Source organism: Condylostylus longicornis, unplaced genomic scaffold (genome assembly GCF_029603195.1).
Source record: "Condylostylus longicornis isolate FDR11 unplaced genomic scaffold, ASM2960319v2 ptg000003l, whole genome shotgun sequence".
In the NCBI taxonomy this organism is placed as follows: domain Eukaryota; kingdom Metazoa; phylum Arthropoda; class Insecta; order Diptera; family Dolichopodidae; genus Condylostylus; species Condylostylus longicornis.
The window spans coordinates 2,248,943-2,268,315 of record NW_026577972.1 but is presented as its reverse complement, the minus strand read 5'-3'; positions in this window follow the sequence as shown (position 1 = coordinate 2,268,315).

Sequence of the window (19,373 nt, the reverse complement as noted above, 5' to 3'; positions counted from 1 at the left end):
AAAGGTTTACTCTTTCGACTTGCATAAGAACTCGCAAGTCTTTAGTCTATTTGAATTTATACGACCGCAAGTATAAAAACATTTTCATGGCTTACATGATTTATTTTTAATGAAAACATTTATGGTTGCATTTAAAAATGAAAGCATAAACATTTCAACTAATTTTCTTTTCAACGTCAATTTGTATTAAACAGAAAAAGAGATACTTTCCACATTATCATAATATTTAAAAATGAATTGCTCTTAAAATTGCAAAATGAAATAAAAATGAATTAAAAAAAAGTTATGTGTTCAGCACATAACCGACCGAAACGTATATTGCCTAGTTTAGTGAAAGTATTACAGAAGATTATGAAAATGAATTTTGAACACTTCCTTTTAAATTTAAGGAAGTAAGCAAGCTTCTAGTTAATTAATTTTAAGGAAGTTAGCAAGTTTCTAGCTAACTTACGTAGATAAGGAAAATTTGGTTCTTAGCAGAATTACGATTTAGCTCGCAAAAATGTCCAAGTTGGTATACCTGTGACATAGCCAAAATAAACTCACCCATAAAATTTAATCAAACACGGTTCAGCCGAACTTGAGATGCATGCTTGTACACTCGGTCTGACATCTAAAATTTGGTTCCATCACATAACCTACCTTATTGTATACAATGCGGTCGGTAATAAAAATGAATATTTCCTGCGTTATATTACCAAATATTACCCAAAATAAATATTACAAAGTTTGTAACAGATGACAACAAAACTGACCTGCAACTATTTTAAGTAATGTCTTCAGACGTGGCCACCCTGTCACTATGCCGTTTTATTTGCGTAATTATTTAAATCTATAAATATAATACATGCACATATGTACATGCTATTTTTTGATAGTAACTGGATCATTGGAAATTGAAAGCTTCTTTCTTAGAAGCATTATAGAAAATTGATAGAATGAGAAATTATGGATACCACAATGTCAAAAGAAAGACTAGTTACGTTGAAATTATATAAGAAAAAATAATTCTTTATTCCAATATGAATATTTCCATGATATAAATTAGAAATATCAATATTGCTATGATGCTATTGGACCGATTTTACTAACGAATTAACTCTTTGAAGAAATCAGATGTTAACAACTGGATTTTTGCTATGCAAGAAATAATCAACAAATTCCTTCAATTTTATTTTTAATTCAGGTTCTTGAAACAATGAACTTATACTCGTAAGTTCAAAAACTTATAAGTTTTTTTTTGGAAATCGCAGCACTTGGAAACTGAACATTCACTAAGCGCAAATTTTGCATTTTTGACCATATCTATGGAAGAAATTGAGGGAATTTCAATTTCTTGAAATTCTGTTTGTTATCAATACTTGTGATTTTTCAGGGAATTCGGATGGTATAAGACGAAACTCTACTAAGAGCCAAATTTATATTTTTCTAGGTATGTTAAAAGCGTCATTAAAATTTGAAAGAAGTGTTTGAAAGGTATTTTCATAATCTGTTGCAACACTTTCACTAAACTAAATAATACACATTGCGGATACTTATGTGCTGACCACATCAAATTTTTTTTTGGGAAGCATTTAACTGGGTGATGGTTTTTATTTTATTAAAATTATATTAATATTTTATTAATATTGCTCGAAAAATATATTTGTGTATTTTATTCTTGTCCTCCTTTTTGCCTGATAAAGTTATGGTCACCCTAGGTGAGATTAACGAGACGATCTTTACATATTATGCATACATATTTGACAAGTACTATTATGATATGGCTACTTGCAATACGCTCCGTTCTTTGAGTAAGACTTTTGTTTTTTCTATTTTTTTAATTTGCATATTACACAAATACAACCAAACAAACCTTTTCCTTAACTCTTTTCAATTTTTGTTTCTCTCTTGTATTCTCTCTGAGATCTCAAAAAAAAATTCTGATTTTTTTATTTTTGTTGATTATTTCTTTTTGGTTTGCTTATTCGTATTTTATTTTTATTATTTATTTGTTTTAAATATTAGAGAATAGTAGTTGAAGTACATTTACGTACGCGTGCGCTTTTATTACTATATTTTAAATATTAAAAAAAATATAAAAAAAACGGAGGAAATAAAAAGGATTTTTTAGTTTTACCTTTTTTATTTGCTTGTTAGTTTTTTTTTTTTGGGTTTAATTTGAAAATAAAAACTTTAATTAAATAAAGTTGTGATTAATTGAAAAATTTGAATTGGTTTCTGAGTGTTTTTCATTAAAAAAGATTATTTTTTAAAAAAATTGCCTATAAAAAAAGTTAAACAAAAAAATAATATGTGCGTATAAATGAAATATTTTTAATTTAACATACTTGATATTTTGGTTATATAAGTTAAATAATAAAATAGTAAGAAATAAATTAATAAAAAATTAATAAATAAATTTTCGTATATATATATATATCTACGGCTTGAAGTGATTGTATATTATTGAAAAATTTTGGTATTTTCAGAAATTAGTTGAATTTCTATAGTAAAAGCGTCAATATTTTTGAGATTTTTTATTTTATTTGACCTTAAAAAATCACATTTTGAGGCTTCACCTCAAGTAAACGGTTAAATATTGTCCAAAAATATGTGGGCTTAACAGAATACGAGTGCAATTATTCTATTTGTTTTTTAAGAGAGTAACAAAAATTATCTCAATATAGTTAAATCTATACCTATTATCTATAATATTATCTTGATATAGTTACGATTCAATTTTCTCAATCTATATAAAATCAAAGTATTAATATAAGCACACAGTAAATTAAGAGTAATAATGCGTTCATATAAATTCATAAATTTATTAAATATCTGATTTTTAGATTTGAAAAGTATTTCATTATTAAAATAAAAAAAATTAAATTAAACTGTTAATTTAGAACTACAAAATTTCGAAAATGAAAGAAAAAAAGCGATTTGCGATCGTCTGCGGAAATCATACCGATTCATCTTACACTTGAATTCGATTTTGAACTATTTCTGATATTAACTTTTGAATTAAAAGATTTTTCGAACTTTTTCTTTTGTTCGAAAAACAAAATTTCGAACGAATTTTAGAAAAGATTTCGTATAGTAGAATTCAATAAATTGTAGAATATTTAAAGATATAAGTCAAATATAGTTATGCGTATATAATTCACTATAGTCGCCTAATTTGATTGAAATCAATAATAGTTATAAAATGTAAACTATGTTATATGATAAATTTGTTAATAGGAAAGACGAATCCATCACTGAACTGACTAACAAACATTTCAGTTGTTCTTTTCATATATTGTTTTAATGCAATAATGTTACGGAAAGTCATTTCCGTCATATCTGGTTATATTCCAAAAATTAACCCACATATCTAATCATTTTGTTTAAGGAATCTACCTATTCATAATATATATCTCTCATATGTGCAAATTAGTTGTTTTATTCAATCTTATCGAGTGATGTGCAGTATCGCATATAATTCAAAATTGCATATAAATATAGTGTGAATATATGAACACATGTGATAATAATTAAATAAAACTATAACGTTTTGTTCAGCTTAATTTACAAAATATTGCTTATATAGAAAGTACACTGTTGACTGATGCTATATTAGAATAGAAATTATAGAGTTTGGTCAGTTTTAACGAATAATTTTTCGAATTCCACTGTGTATTTTAGTGGCTAATTAATGAGTTACATTAATAAAAGTTGAATTGTTTAGTGTAGTACTGTCAAAACGCTACAACTGTACATTAGTAAGAAGAAATACAAAGAATTGCAGTAATTGTAGCTAACAGTTTCAGAATTAAATTTAGAAAAAAAGAAATTATCTAAGTTAATATTCTGTTACTTTTGTAGTCCATGTTGACGCCAAAACCTTAGTTTTGTTTAATATAACTTTAAGTTAAATATAACTTAAGTGTTAAAAATATTTTTACTTTATAATTAAGTGTTTAAATAGAAAAATATTTTACAATTTAATTTTATATAGGTAAAGAAATAGATACAAAATTACAGTAAAAAAAAACTTGAGAATATTATAGAAAAAAATAATTACAAAATATGGAGTATTTTATGTAAAAAATTTATGTTAATATTAAAATTTATCCAACATATAAGTACATAGATCTGAAGTTTTGATAATAGACACAGAAAGAAAGGAGTCGCAGAGAAAAGTAGGAAATACAAATAAACACAAGTAAGTAAATTTTTCAGAACTTCATTTCCTAATTTTATTTTTTAGTTTTTCTTAATACCTTATTCTAACCGTCTCCTTTCTGTTTGAAATTCTGTTTAGAATAATAGTACTCCTGCCAACCTAGAGTGGTTGTACTAGTGTTATATTCCTTGAGTTTCCAAATGCAGTAATACCGTATTAATATACAAATCAGCAATTCACACTTATAGCAAAATTGTGAATTATTAGCATATTACTATATTTTAGAAGTCAAGAATTATTACAGAATTCAGTTTTACATCCTGAATTTTAATAGTAAATACTTAAAGAGTGAATTGTACACCACATAATATAAAATTTCGATAAACTGGGTACCATCAGTTTACATAATATTATTAAAAGTTTAGCCTTGAAATAAACTGTTGTAAAATATAGATACAACAATTTAGTTTCAGCTATATTTTATAGAAATTTGAATTGCTTAATTCTTTAGTACCATAATAATGGAACATTTTAATAAATTATACTATACATAATTTAACTTAAGCATGTAAGTATAACTATAATTGAATGTGTATTCAATAATTGATATTGAAAATGTATACTATAATTGAATTTCAGATATTATAAAATATTCGGCCAAATGAATTTTAAGTATTTAAATAATTCAACTATTTTGAACATACTTGATTCATGAATGGAAATTACTGAATAATTAGTACAGGAAAATAAATATCGTGGTTAGATGTTTTGTGTGTGGTATTTTTTGTAAAGAATTCATTCAGAATCTTATGAAAATTGTATTTTTTTTCATTATTACTGATATTTATTGCAAATATTTTTACATATCTATATATTATTAAGTTTTTATTTTTTATCTTAACATATTTATGTATTATGGAGTTATCTGGTAAATTTTTAAAAATTCTTATTATACACAAAATTTTTGCATTATTAACGTATAAAAAATATATATTTATATAACAAGCTATCTTTGACTTCAGAATTCTAATAAAACTGTATTAAAATACAATTCAGCAATGAAAATTATAGGTTGAATTGTTTATTTAAACAATTATTGTTTATTTTTTTACCGTATTATTTAAATTATGAAGTTAGAGTCTATCATATGCTAAATTTAATGAAATATAGTAAAAAAAAACTTGGAACGTTAATAAGATATTTTTGCTTTTTTTTAGTAAATTATTTGTTAATAGAAAAATTATTTTGAGAAATGAAAATTTTTAATATACTTACTGTGTTATAATACAATTCATAATGTATTAATAATTAATATTACGGTCTATAAAAGCAAAAGTCGTATAAAATTCATTTTAATTGACCGACCGCCGGGTACATAAATAATCGGGAAGAAAACTATTTGTATATGTTTATTCATTCAATTAAAATATTGATCATCAGAATGAATTGGCTAAACTATATTTAATATGTTGTGTATATTTAATATATTAAACATATGTATGCGTGACGTCTAATTTGTAGCAATACGGTATAATTACATATTTCCATTAGAACTTATAGGCTGAATTTTGTATAATTGAAATTTTGAAGCTAGGTTATCTATGTATAATTGAGTTGGTTTTTTTGAAAGTGGTATAAGTCCATTTTTTTCATATATTAAGATATTTAAGGTTTTGCTTTTGAATAAATTTAAAAATATTGACCATAATAACATATTTTGTTTGTTTTATGTTTAAGCAGAACTCTTTTGAAATTGTGATTGTAACTATGTCTATAGCTCATCAAAATCACCATTAACTTAGTCTTTTTAAAAAGTGGACTTATACCACTTTCAAAAAAACTAGCTCAATTATTAAAGTTCTAGACAAAATATTGAATATATTTGTTCTAAATGTATTAAATAATTGGTAAAGAATTTATTTATTTTGATATATGGGTGGGCCATAAATACAAAATTTTATATATGTATAAATATTAATTAATAAGAATAAATCTTATTTGAAATAATTGCTTCGACAATTCTAATTATTCTCAACTTTACAATTTAAGTAATAAGATATCTTATATATAATTCCCAAATTGTAGCCAGAATTATGCTAAAAAGAAATAAAAGAAATACGAGTACAATGAGAAAACGAAAAAGAACATGATAAAAAAGGGAGCGAAAAAAAAGTGTTTTCTTTATTACTTATACTCGTACATTTTATGATATGTATATCGTATTCGTGAAATTGTATCTTATAAAGTGTATACAAATTTTGCTCACAAATTGAATAAGTCTGCTACGCAGCAAAAGCCATTACATATTATTCATTCTTAACTTAATACATACTATTGCTATTATAATGATATTTGAAATTTTCTGCAAACTAAATAAAATCCGCAAAGAAATATAATTCGTTGATGATTCGTATGCAAACATATGAAATAAAGTTGTATTCAAAGATGAGAACGGAATGAATTTTAGGAATGTTTTTATTCTTGCTTTTGTTCCTGAACCTAAATAGCCAAAAAAAGTTTTGTAAAACTTTTCTCAAAAAACATCATTCAGAAAAAAAATAAAACATATATCCTATATGTAATATTATATTCTATACATTATTTGTGGTGCAAATCGTTTACGGCCGAAACTACAAATTCGCAATATTTTAACATTTGAAATAAATACAGAGTAGTCCGATACAAGGGTGCAAGCTCTCGGGAGGTGATTCGTTGGAATTTTTTTAAGAAAAAAGTTTTATGTGGAAAGGGTGTGCACATTTGGCGCTGCTGAAGCTAGAGCAAAGTTGTGTTCGGAATTTTTTTGTTAATTACATAAATTATCACAATGGCTGCAAAACGACACGCGTGCCATGAAACTTATGTATAGCAAAATTGCAAAAGCTGATGTAGCACATCGAGAAAAAAATAACGGACTTTTTTTTAGATATTATGTATTAGGGACTTCTAGTTTGTATATATAAAAAAACTAACAAGTCTTAATTCCTGAAATTTTTGACTGCAAGTTTGATATAATGAAATTTTGTATTCGCTAATCTACTATACGTATATTATTATATAATTTAGAAAATATATGTTTACAAATATATTCATATTACAAATATAAAGATGGCAGCTTTTCTATAATTATATACACCTAATTATATATATACTTACTGTAAGTATATGCTTGCTGTAAGTATATGCTTATTGTAAGTATATACTACTTTAAATTGCAGTAATATCGTATTTTATATGCAATTAAGCTAATAAACAATTACTGAATTGTTTATTTGTGAAATTTTATTTAAAACTTAAAGTTAAAATAATTCTAAAACAATTGAATATTAGTAAAAATATAACATCAGTAATATTTGTAGTAAATAAATTAGGCTGTTATGTAAAAGAAAACAAAAATGATATGATTAATTAAAACAAGGCCCACCCTGCAATATGTGTATAATGTATGTATAAGATAAACTATTTTGTACATTCGTTTTCTGAACGAGTTTATATACCTATATGAACTTATTTTGGAAGGATATTATAGATTTGCCTTACCGTTTGTAACGCTATAAGAAATAATGGTTTGAGATATAGATATAAGTGTATGTTCACCGTCGAATTCTTAGTCGATTTGACCAATGTTCGTTTGTCCGTCCGCCCGTTTGTTCGCCAGTCCTAACAATAACTCAAAAACTAATAGCACTCAGCTCACCAAATACTGGAACCCTATCTAAATTGGATGGGATTGCTATATCTCAGACACTGTTAAAGCTATAATATCAAAATTTCACAAAAGCAGATATATTGTTGCGTTTTTCATGTGAATTATTATTTCTGTGTTCGAAGAGTGTTATAAATTCATCACTCCATTTGTAACTTTTTCTAAAACAAAACCAGCCTAATTAGAATCGTAGTACGTGCCATAGTCAGCTATAACATTTTTGCTAGCTCAAAATATATCAAGTTCATACGGGTATCACAGAGTTGACATAATCTACTCTATTTTTTCTCGTTTTACTTTAATGTTTTTATTTTTGCATTTTTTACTTATAAATTACAAAATTATATAATTTAATGTTTGTCCTGAATAATAACGATGATGATAATAATCAAATATTTTCTTTATTTTAAAACATTTTTTTTGTCAATTCTCATTTTTCTTAAAGAAACTGAAAAGTTTTACCAGAAAAGTGAAAAATTAAAAATTAAATAATAACCTAGAAATGAAGAGATAAAAAATTAAGGAAATATTAAGAAAAAGTAAAAATTAAATGTAAAACAAAGGAAAAAAAAGGCAAAGGAATTCAATTGAGTGAATTAAGGAAGAAGAAAAGAGAAAAATAAAGAGCATGAAAGAGAAAGAAGAGATAGAGCAGAGAAAAGAAACGTTGAAATTAAAGGTCTCCAAATCCTTTCGTTTTTTCTCTTTTTCATTTTTAATTTCTTTCCATTTTAAAATTTACAATGCACATAATATATGTAGCTTCTTACTCAACAATAAGATTTTTTAAATCTTATACTAACTGTATAATAAGATTTTTTAAATCTGCTATACTACCTCTAAAATCGAAGCTGAAACATCATTCCACTGCACAATTCAATTATTAAAATTAATTAGTTTAATTATGAATGTACAGCATTATTACGTCATCAATAATAAAAATATATAAATTCCGAAATTACAATTGCATGGAATTACTGAATAATTGAGCAATTAAAATGCATAAACTGAATTGTATAAGCTGAATACAATTCAACTCATTTAAAATAAAGTCAGGTCAAATCAATGGCTTAAAAAACAGTACTTTTCTGTTCAACAAGCGAAAGTACTTCTTTTATTTTTAAAAGCTTCTATTAAATCTAAATTGTTAAAATTAGTTTCATTCATATACCCAAAAATCTCAAAGATTGGATATATTTAGGATGATTAATTTATCCAATTTTTAAAATAAAACACAAAATTCAAAGAGGCGTTAACATTTATTTGTTAATTGCGTGAGTTAAGAAAAATAATTATGTTTTTTAATGGCGTGGCATTTACTTTTGGCTTTCTGCTTTTATAGAAATTTGGAAAAGCTCACAGTTTCGGAAACATAAAGCATCAAAAATCCAAATTTTACAAATTTCGAGAGGCGATAACTTGAGAGGAGGTGGAGATGGAAACAAATTTTCTCATCTTAAAATAAACTATTTATCAGTGTCTAAAAGTTGCTAAAATTTCAGACTCTTACAACCTGAGGTCTAGAAGAAAAATTATATGAAAAACTAAAAAAAAAAACCGAATCTTATCAAATTGTGACGGCCAATTTGTTATTCTAAAGTTCAAATATGGTATGTCGCAGGAGAAGAAGTCTGTCACTATTTTTCTGGGTTTGCAGAATTTAAAAAATGTTTCTGGTTTTGCTAATACAATTAATTAAGAAATGGTATTTTTAGGTCTTTGAGGGGTATAACTTTTAGAGCAGGGGAGATAGGTAAAAATTTTCTTCTTTGGAAATAATATTGTGGTAAAGATCTATGTACATATAAAATTTCAGCTTTCTATCTTCAAGCAAGCAGAAATTTTGTAAACGCATCTACGGATGGAAACTAATGAACAAAATATATATAGTTTCCTGTTTTATAAAATTTAATTAAAACGAGAAAAAATGTGACCGTGTGTGATACCCGTACGAATTTGCTATCCTATGTGCAAATAAATATGCCATAGCTGAATATGTGATAGACTATGACTTTAAGTTGTCGCATTATCATTTTAATTTATTCAAAATTTCAGCACTGTGTTTTCAATATTTTCTAAGATATGACCAAACTACTCTTGAAGTTTTATGGCCGCCACCAGAAAGAACCAAGCAATTTCAACGACTTTCTTCAAACACATAGGCCCTACTAATATATTCGCTTGTGTGAAATTTCAATATCACAGCTTTTATAGTTTCTGAGATATAGCCAATTAACTTTTGAAGTTGTATGCCAGCTACCAGAAGGAGCCAAGCAATTTCAACAACATTCACCAAGTACATTGGCCCTACTAATATATTCGCTTGTGTGAAATTTCAAGACCACAGCTTTTATAGTTTATAAGATATAGTCTAATAAATTTTGAAGTTGTATGACAGCTACCTGAAACAGTACCCTGATCGTATCCAATTTCAATAGGGTTCTGGAATTTACTATAATAAATCACTTGTTAAAATTTGTTGAACTTAGCTCAATTAGTTTTTGAGTTATCGGTGGGTCGGACGGATGGACGGACGAACAGACAAAGCTAAATCAACTCAGAATTCGACACTGATCAAAAACATATACTTGAGTCTATATAATCTCAGACCGCTATTTCTTAGCATTACAAACGGTAAGGCAAATTTAGTATACCCTTCGAGCATACGTTCGTACGGTTATAAAAATGCATTTAATATTAGTTTGACACTAACGATTACAGCTAGAATTTGAACATTGCCAAAATTCAAATTAATTTCAGTTTGGTAACAAAAACTAAGTGTAGTTTAAAAGTAAGATGGTACGTAAAATGGTAACATAGAAAATATACATTTTGAGGCCTAACACATTTTACATTTTACATTTGTAGCCATTTTACATTTTAACCATTTTTGAATTGCAAGGTATAAAGCATTTACATACTGCACAGTCAACTACACTATTTCGTGTACACACAAAACAAAATTTAACAGCTGCTAAAAAACAGTTGATCTACAACTGATAAAAAAATGTTTATATTATTATAGAAAAGTAGAGCTACAGCAAATTTGCAGAAGCAATATAATATTCAAAATAAGACAATCAAAAACTTGTACGGAATTTTAAGCACAAAAATTTAACAACTGGATATGTATAAGAAATTCGGCATAATATGTACCAATAAAACTACAATTGGAACAAACAATTTATATCCAGATACATAGAATATAAAACCAAACTATTAATAATGCAAGTATAACATTCATAAGAATAAATGAATAACTTTAATTTTTTTCAAAAGAATAAATGAACCATAAGGCAAGGTTATCTGATCTGTTGATAAGAAATCGAATCAGTATAGGATTTAGATATAACTCGATGTTTAATTTTTAAAAGTTCACTGACGTCAATAGATAATCAAATACTTTTGTATTTGATAATCGTTGACGCCAACGTTTATATAATTCAATTAAATGGGATTGTACTGTATATATATATTAATATTTTGCATATGAATGTTAATATAATCTACACAACTGCATGACAACTGCATGTATGTACAAATACATGTATAGATATAACGCAGAGACTGCTAATTTAAAGCATATTGAAAAATCTGATGTGGTCAGCACTGTGTATTGTCTAGTTAAGTGAAAGTGTTACAAGATATTAACACCTGTTTAAACTTAAGAATATTAACACCAAAAAATGCCTATTAAATACTTCTTTCCAATTTTTAGGACATTAGTAACCTTATAATTAACATACCTAGAAAAATGTAATTTTGGCTCTTGGTTTTGCTTTTTGCGACCCGAATTCCCTGAAATGCTCGACAGTTAGTTTCGATAACAACCAGAACTCAAATATAAAATTCCGAGAAATTTCATCAATCCGTTAAGTAGATATGGTAGAAAATGTAAAATCGGCCCTCAAATCAGTTTCCGAGCCCTGATCTTGCTAATTTATATGTTCATTGTTTTAGTACGAAGAATTTAAATATAAAATTTTAATGAAATCGGATGGTTATTTCTCTTTATATACACAAACATGTATATTTGGCCCGTAATAAACGTCCAGTTTCTGACGCCTGATTTCTTCCAAAAGTTAGGAGGTTTCACGGACGGTCGAGCGAAGTTTTTATATGAAATTTAAAATAAATCTGTTTAATATTTTCTTCATAATGATCAAAAATGTAAAACAGGCCGCTAAAAAGTGCAGTTCCCGGAGATTTTATATATCCCAAAAGTTAATCAATCCGTGCCATAGTCGAAATAAACTTACATTTCATCAAAATTGGTTCAGCCGAACTTGAGATACACGCGGGCACACACGGACCGACAGGTTGCTAAAAATACTTTATTTACACTTTGCTACATTGAGAAGTGCGTTGCCACCGAAAACTCGATATGCAAAATTCGTTGCCATCACATCACCTACCTATTGTCTACATAATGCGGTCGGTAAAAAGAGTCGAACTAAATGAATTTTAACTGAATTTTTCTTGTTTTTGTGATTTTATTTTTTTGATTTGTGTGGTGCAGATTTCGATTAATTTTTAGATCCTTTAATTTGATTTTCAGTCTTTCTTATTTTCATATTTTTTATTTAATTTTTAACTTTGTTATTTTGTTGTTGTTTATTCTTTTTTTTTTCAATGCCAAATCAATTTTTATTTTTGGCTTTGTAAAAATTTTTGCATTTAATATGCATTTCTTACAAAAAAAAAGGATCATAAAATAGAAAAGACCGCCGTATGTTGCTACCACCATCACTCTGCCGTTCGTTTTTAAAAAGGGAAGGAAATGAAATATATTTGTGTTTTCCAATTCTATATTCACTGATCTTCTCTTGCTTTTTTCTTATTCTTTTTTTTCTTTTCTAGTTTACCTCTCATACTACTTTACTTTTGCTCTTTCGCCCGCTTCTGCATCAGCAGTGTGCCCACATTGTTCCGGTTTCACTATTTATCCGACCATCATCCCTTTTTGATATTGTCGTCTTCTTTTTTTCTTCATAATAGTTTAAATATGCACTTTTTCCAATAATAGTTGAAACCCCCTCTGTTTTTTTTGTAATTTTCTACTTTTTAATTATTTTTCGATTGTTGTAATTGCAAAAAAAAAAGTATAATAAAAATTCTAATGTTACTAAGTGTTACCACTATACAAAACCTGTTTTAAAGAACGTTTTATGCAGATATTTCTAGACGATGCAATCATGATATTTGAATATGATGGAATAAATTTAGTATAATGACCACATGCCACATCATTGTTCTCAGATATAATCATTGATATTATAAGTGATGACTGCTATAAAGATTGCTAAGAGGATTTGTACACTTCTGTATTTCAATTTTGGCTAAGTTTGATGAAAATTTTTTACCTGAATTTATTTTAACCATGTCAAAAATTAATCAGCTTTTGGGATAGGTAGTTCAGGGTTCTTCTATTATGGGGCTGACTTTAAATTTTTGATTATTTCAAAAAAAATATTTTTAACATATTGATTTTAAGAGAAATCAGGGGTGAACAATTGAATTTTCAATACCGTCTGAATCCGCATTTTTGTTCATATTATATACAATAAAACACTCAGCCAATTTACTTAAATTTAAAATATAAAGTTTCATATTTTAAAAAAATCATAATTCGTGGTTAAAAAAATCATTATTTACTTGCTTTTTTCAGTTCCCGCAACTTTAACTTTCACTATAAAGGCCGATTCAACAATTTTCACCATATCTTATGAAGTGGTTGATAGACTTTCTTGAAATTCAATACTTTAGTTCTATGTTAGCCAACCAAGTTTTCAGAGGAATCGAATTGCATAAAATGAAACTTTACCAAAAACCAAATTAACCTTTCTTTGCGTAAATTATTTAAAAGTTTATTGTATCTTCCATAGAATTTTGCCAAATCAGAAAATATACTTGGTGATCGGTTATACTCGTATGCTTACCACTTCAAATTTCTTTATTTTATTTTCTACTCTTTCACCCACTATATTCTTTTAAATGGTGATACATCTTGTATTTAATTTGTATAGGTACCTTGTAACGACAGTAAGTAGAAAAAATCATTCCTCATTTTTTCTTGTTCAATTTTGGTTCCTATTGAAAAAGATTAATAAAAAGTCGAAATAAATAACAGTCGCCGCGATATGCTTATATAAAAAGAACGGCTCTTATTGTAAACGTACATGTACATATTCAAAACGAATCCGTAAAGGAAAAAAATATCATTTAAAGCAAAAAATATAAAGTTGGGTCGAAGCAATGGTTTGTAATGTAGCACTTTTCTCTTCAACAAGTGAAAATACAGCTTTAAAAAACAATCTATGTTTACCTACTACACTATCAAAATTACTTTCATTCATATATGAAATTATTTCAAGGATTGCATTCTTTTTGGATGAACGATTTATGCAGTTATTGAAATAAAGCGGAAATAAATTTAAAGCAATAAATTGTCAAAAAATGGCATTTTTACGGTTTTAGGGGGGTATAACTTTTCGAAAGGGGGAGATTGATAAAAATTCTACGGAAATAAAATTCCAATAAAGATGTATTTACATATAATATTTCAGCTTCCTATCTTCAAGGGTGTGGAAGTTTTGTAAACATGTCCATGGACAGACGGACGAACACGGTGAAACTAAAAAGCACAATTTTTTAAAACACTTTTTGGAAAAGTGCTTAGAAGAAGAATTAAAAAAATAAAAAGAATAAAGAAATTTGAGAATAACAAAATAAAATGAAATCAAAACAGAAAGATCGATTTATAGATCGCGAATTGCGATTTTAATATGTTTAAAAGCCATTTAAATAAAAAAAAATAACACAATTTATTTTTTTTATGTTTAATATTATGGTTTTTATGTTCAAGAAATTGAGAAATGATTTAGTAAATATAAAAGAAAAACGATAATAAAATGAAGTTAGTTCAAACCAATGGTTTGTATTGCAGCACTTTTATTTTCAACAAGTTAGTGTAAATACTGCATCTATGTTTATCTTCTAAACTATTAAAATTACTTTTATTTATATACGAAACTATTTCATTAAGGATTGCATATATTTAGGATGAGTGATTTATACATTTTGAAATAAAGCAAAAATTAATTTACAGAGGTGTTAACATAGTGCTCGATTTTAAGGGTTAATTGCATAAGTTAAGAAAAACAGTTATATTTTTAGTGGCATGGAATTTACCGTTAGCTTTTTGTGTTAATATAAATTAAAAAAAGCTTGCGGTTTCGGAAATATAAGGTGTCAAAAACTCAAATTTTACAAATTTCGACAACCAGCCATAACTAGAGAGGTGGAAATGGGAAAAAGTTTTCTTCTAATGAAATGAAATATTCATTAGTGCCTAAAAGCTGTTAAATTTTCAGATTTTCACAATATAAGGTCTAGAAGATAAACGGCATCAAAAATTTTGAAAAAACGGATTTTAGATAACGGTAAATTTTAACGACTTTTTTGTTTTTTTAAAGTTCAAGTATGGTATGACACGATAGAGGAAGCGTCTCACTGCTTTTCTGCGTTGGCAAAATTTGAAAAATGCAAGAAGTGGTAAAAATATACCATTTTTAACGTTTTTGGAGGGTATAACTTTTAGAGGGGGGAAGATAGGTAAAAATTTTCTTCTACGGAAATAAGTTTCTAGTAAAAATCTGTGTACATATAAAATTTCAGCTTTCTATCTTCAGTGGTGTAGAAGCTTTGGGAACATATCCACAGACAGAGGGGCGGACAGGCGGACATACGGATGGACGGACGGACGGACGGACAGAATGAAACTAATAAGCACTTTTTTAAAAAAATTTTTGGAAAAGTGCTAAAAAACATAAAAATGAAATAAAAAATTAAATATTTTCATTACTTGCAACTTAAAGATAAATTTTTCTTTTTTTTTGTATTTCTGTAAATTTATTCGGGTAATTGAATTGATTCTTAGGGACAATTAGCAATAAAATAGAATTACTATAATATTCAGCTCATAGCTGAATAGTTCATCTTATAGCGCGTATTCAGTTAATAGCTAATTATTATATATTCAGCTAATATGTGCGTATTCTAATGTGACATTCAAATTATTCCATACTTTTATGTCACGCTTTGTTACTATATTTTGTACTTTGTCACTACATTTGTGAGTTTTACAAAGCAATTATAAATTTATTGCGTGTTTATTTTAAAAACGGCATAAAATAGTTCCGTTTTTAAATAGTTTAATAAACAAACAATTAAATGATCACAAGTAATCGTATATACTGAATAATTATGAACATTGAGTAATTCAGTAAGTTCAAGCTTGATTAATTTAGCTTACGAGTACTAGCATCGTATTAGTTTTACGTTAATTTACTTTTTTAAATGTGGCATCTAAATTGTGGCTTATTCTGAATATCGAATCGCATTAAATCAATAATGATAATATTATCGTGAAGAGTACGACATTAAAATATTATTGCAAAAATAAACCAATTAATACAAAAATTCGTATCTACTCGTATAATAAAGTTTTCGAAGCTTTTACGTTAATACCACTATCGTTTAGTGGTTCAATACTCAGAATAAGGCCAATTGTCAATTTTATAGTACGTATACTTATGTTCACATAATTGCCGTTATAGATTATATAACTTAAATTCATTATATTAATTAAAAATATGAAGGGTTTATTAATTGAAGTAAAAGAGAAAGTTCTGCATAAGAATTTTCAAAATTATCTTGCAGCTATTAAAACTTTTACACTGTGCACTACATTGAATTCTGAATTATGTATGTAGAAATTATAAAAACGATAAATTTGATAAATTACACATTATTCACATTACATTAATTACGCATTATTCGTGAAAGTTTTGTATATAAAAAAGGCCAAAACTATTAATTTAATATTTCAACACACTATTTGATTTCCAAATCTTTTTTTTTATTTTTGATAGAGGTTTCAAAATAGTTATACCGCTACAGATTTTTAGATTTGTATCACTATTAGGAAACAGTGCTATGTGACCTTACACACGGTTCTATTGTATCCTCCCAGTGAGGCATGTCTTTACAGCATGACGTCGAATTTGAGATCTACCCTCCTAATGAATTCAAATACCTAGCGAGGCCCAGAGAATAATGTGCATCAGTACTTCTCTTCTCCCTGTAAAATGCACTTAGATCTTCTCATCTTCCTCACACAATCTACTCAAAGTGCCCCAAAGGGACCCCAAAGTGAGAATTCCCACCTGATTCTTGCTCAACTCTATAAGGATTGAAATAAAATGACATACTTATATTTCTTTTATTTCTTCTAACCTCTTATATCCTAAATCTTTAGAAATTAGTTGAAATTAATGAAATTTTAAATGTTCAATCGAAAACGAATCAGAAGAAAATGATAGATTTAGAATTTTTAGTTTTAAAATCATTTAAGTTTAAAACATCATGCTAAAGAAAAAGAAGCACTTAAGAGAGAAAACATTAAAAAGAACATACGAAAAGCCGAAGACAATAATATTCGTAAGAAAAAGTAAAATGAAGTTGTACAAGAGAAAGAGGGAAATGGTGCAGAGAGAGGTAGAGAATGTAGAAATTTAATCTTAAAGACATATTTTTAATATAATTAAAAAAATATTTTAACTAATTGACAATCTTTTTATCGTGTAATTATTATTGAATATCAATTTCATTATTATAAGTAAAAGTATTGCCATCGTCGTTGTTGTTTTGGCCGTTCGTCCCTATTATCAATATCATCTTCCTTATCATCATATCATAATACTAACATTATTATTGTGTTGTCTTCATTTTGCTAATGTGTTTCATGCGTGTCTCTTTATTGAAATGAACAAAAAAATTTATTTACTTACTATTCTTTTTATTTTTTAATTTATTTTTTAAATCTTATGGGTAGTTTTGATTGATTGATTGACTTTATGTATCGATGATAAAGTGCAAAGATATGCCAAGTAATAAATTTTTCAAAATATTTACATTTTTTATAAAAATACTAATTTCAAACCGCCTCTTTGTATGGTATAGAATTCAATGCCGTACGTGTATTAGTTTGCGAAACCGGTGTTGTTGAAATAGAAGGTCGGAGTAGCAAAAAAGGCTAAGTGCTTTTTTAGAATATTTATATTACGAAAATTGATACATTGATGAAAAACAAATATGCCAAATACATCATTTCGTATTAAAAATTTCCACACTAAGTAGCCATTTTTGAGTTTCGCACGGATCTTTTGTGCGAAACTCAAGTTTTATTAAAAAAACTTATTTACAGTTATTACAGTTGTTTCTTTTTTTTGAAGGGCATTATTCTCTTGTTAAACTAATCTTAATTTTTTGTAAACGGTAACTTTCGTGTTTAGTAAAACTTAAACTTTTAGTAACGATGATTACTTCAAACTTTTTTTTTTAAATATTTCACCAAAAAATCTTTTCTTCCATATAACACATTTTCTTTTTTAATATACTCTGACATCAAAATTGCTGTAAAAATACTGAATTATTATTGACAATTCGGTTACAGTGAGCACTTATATTTTATAATTTTGTATAATAATTCGCAGTACGAAATATTTTAAAATTGTAATATATGCAGTAGTAACATCATGCTGTACAAATTTAGGTAATAAATATACTATTTATACTGTATTGTAAAACTGGTACAAGATATGCTAAAATTTGAATAAAAAGGTGGAAAATACATACTCCAAATGAAGACCTAATGTCTGACTTATTCGCAGATCTTTTTAAATCGCATTTAGATATATTATGCTAAATTGGTTATTTTCATAAGTAATAAGATCTTATCGTGAGTTTGTTCCAAATTTTTAATACTTATATTGCATGTTATATGTTAGAGAGCACATGTGCCAAAATATTTTAGACAAAGAGTTAAACAATCAACGGAGCATAGTCCACTCACCACTATCACATTTTTATATGAGCACAAAACTTTTGGATTTACAAATTTCTTATAGTTCAATATGGTCTTTAATGCTTCAACTATGAAAATCAATTTCGATTCTTTATTTTCAGCACTTTTCCAAAAATTTTTTGAAAAAAGTGCTTATTATTGGACACTTTTTTTGTTTACAAAACTTTTACACCCTTGAAGATAGAAAGCTGAAATTTTATATGTACATAGATCTTTACTAGAAACTTACTTCCGTAAAACAAAATTTTATGTATATACCTATCTCCCCCCCTCTAGAAGTTATACCCCTCCCAAAACCATAAAAATGCAATTTTTTAACTATTTATTGCAGTGAAACCATAAGCATTGTTGAAATTTTGCAAACGTAGAAAGGCAGCGGCTTGCTTCTCCTAGCGTAATATACTATGGTTGAACTTTAGAAAAACAAAATGGCCGTTCAAATTTACCGTTATCTAAAGTCCTTTTTTTCCAAATTTTTTATGTCGTTTTTCTTTTAGACCTCAGCCTGTAGAAGCTTGAAATTTTAGGGGCTTTTAGACATTAACAAATAGTTCATTTCGTTAGAAGAAATTTTTTTTCCATCTTGACCACCT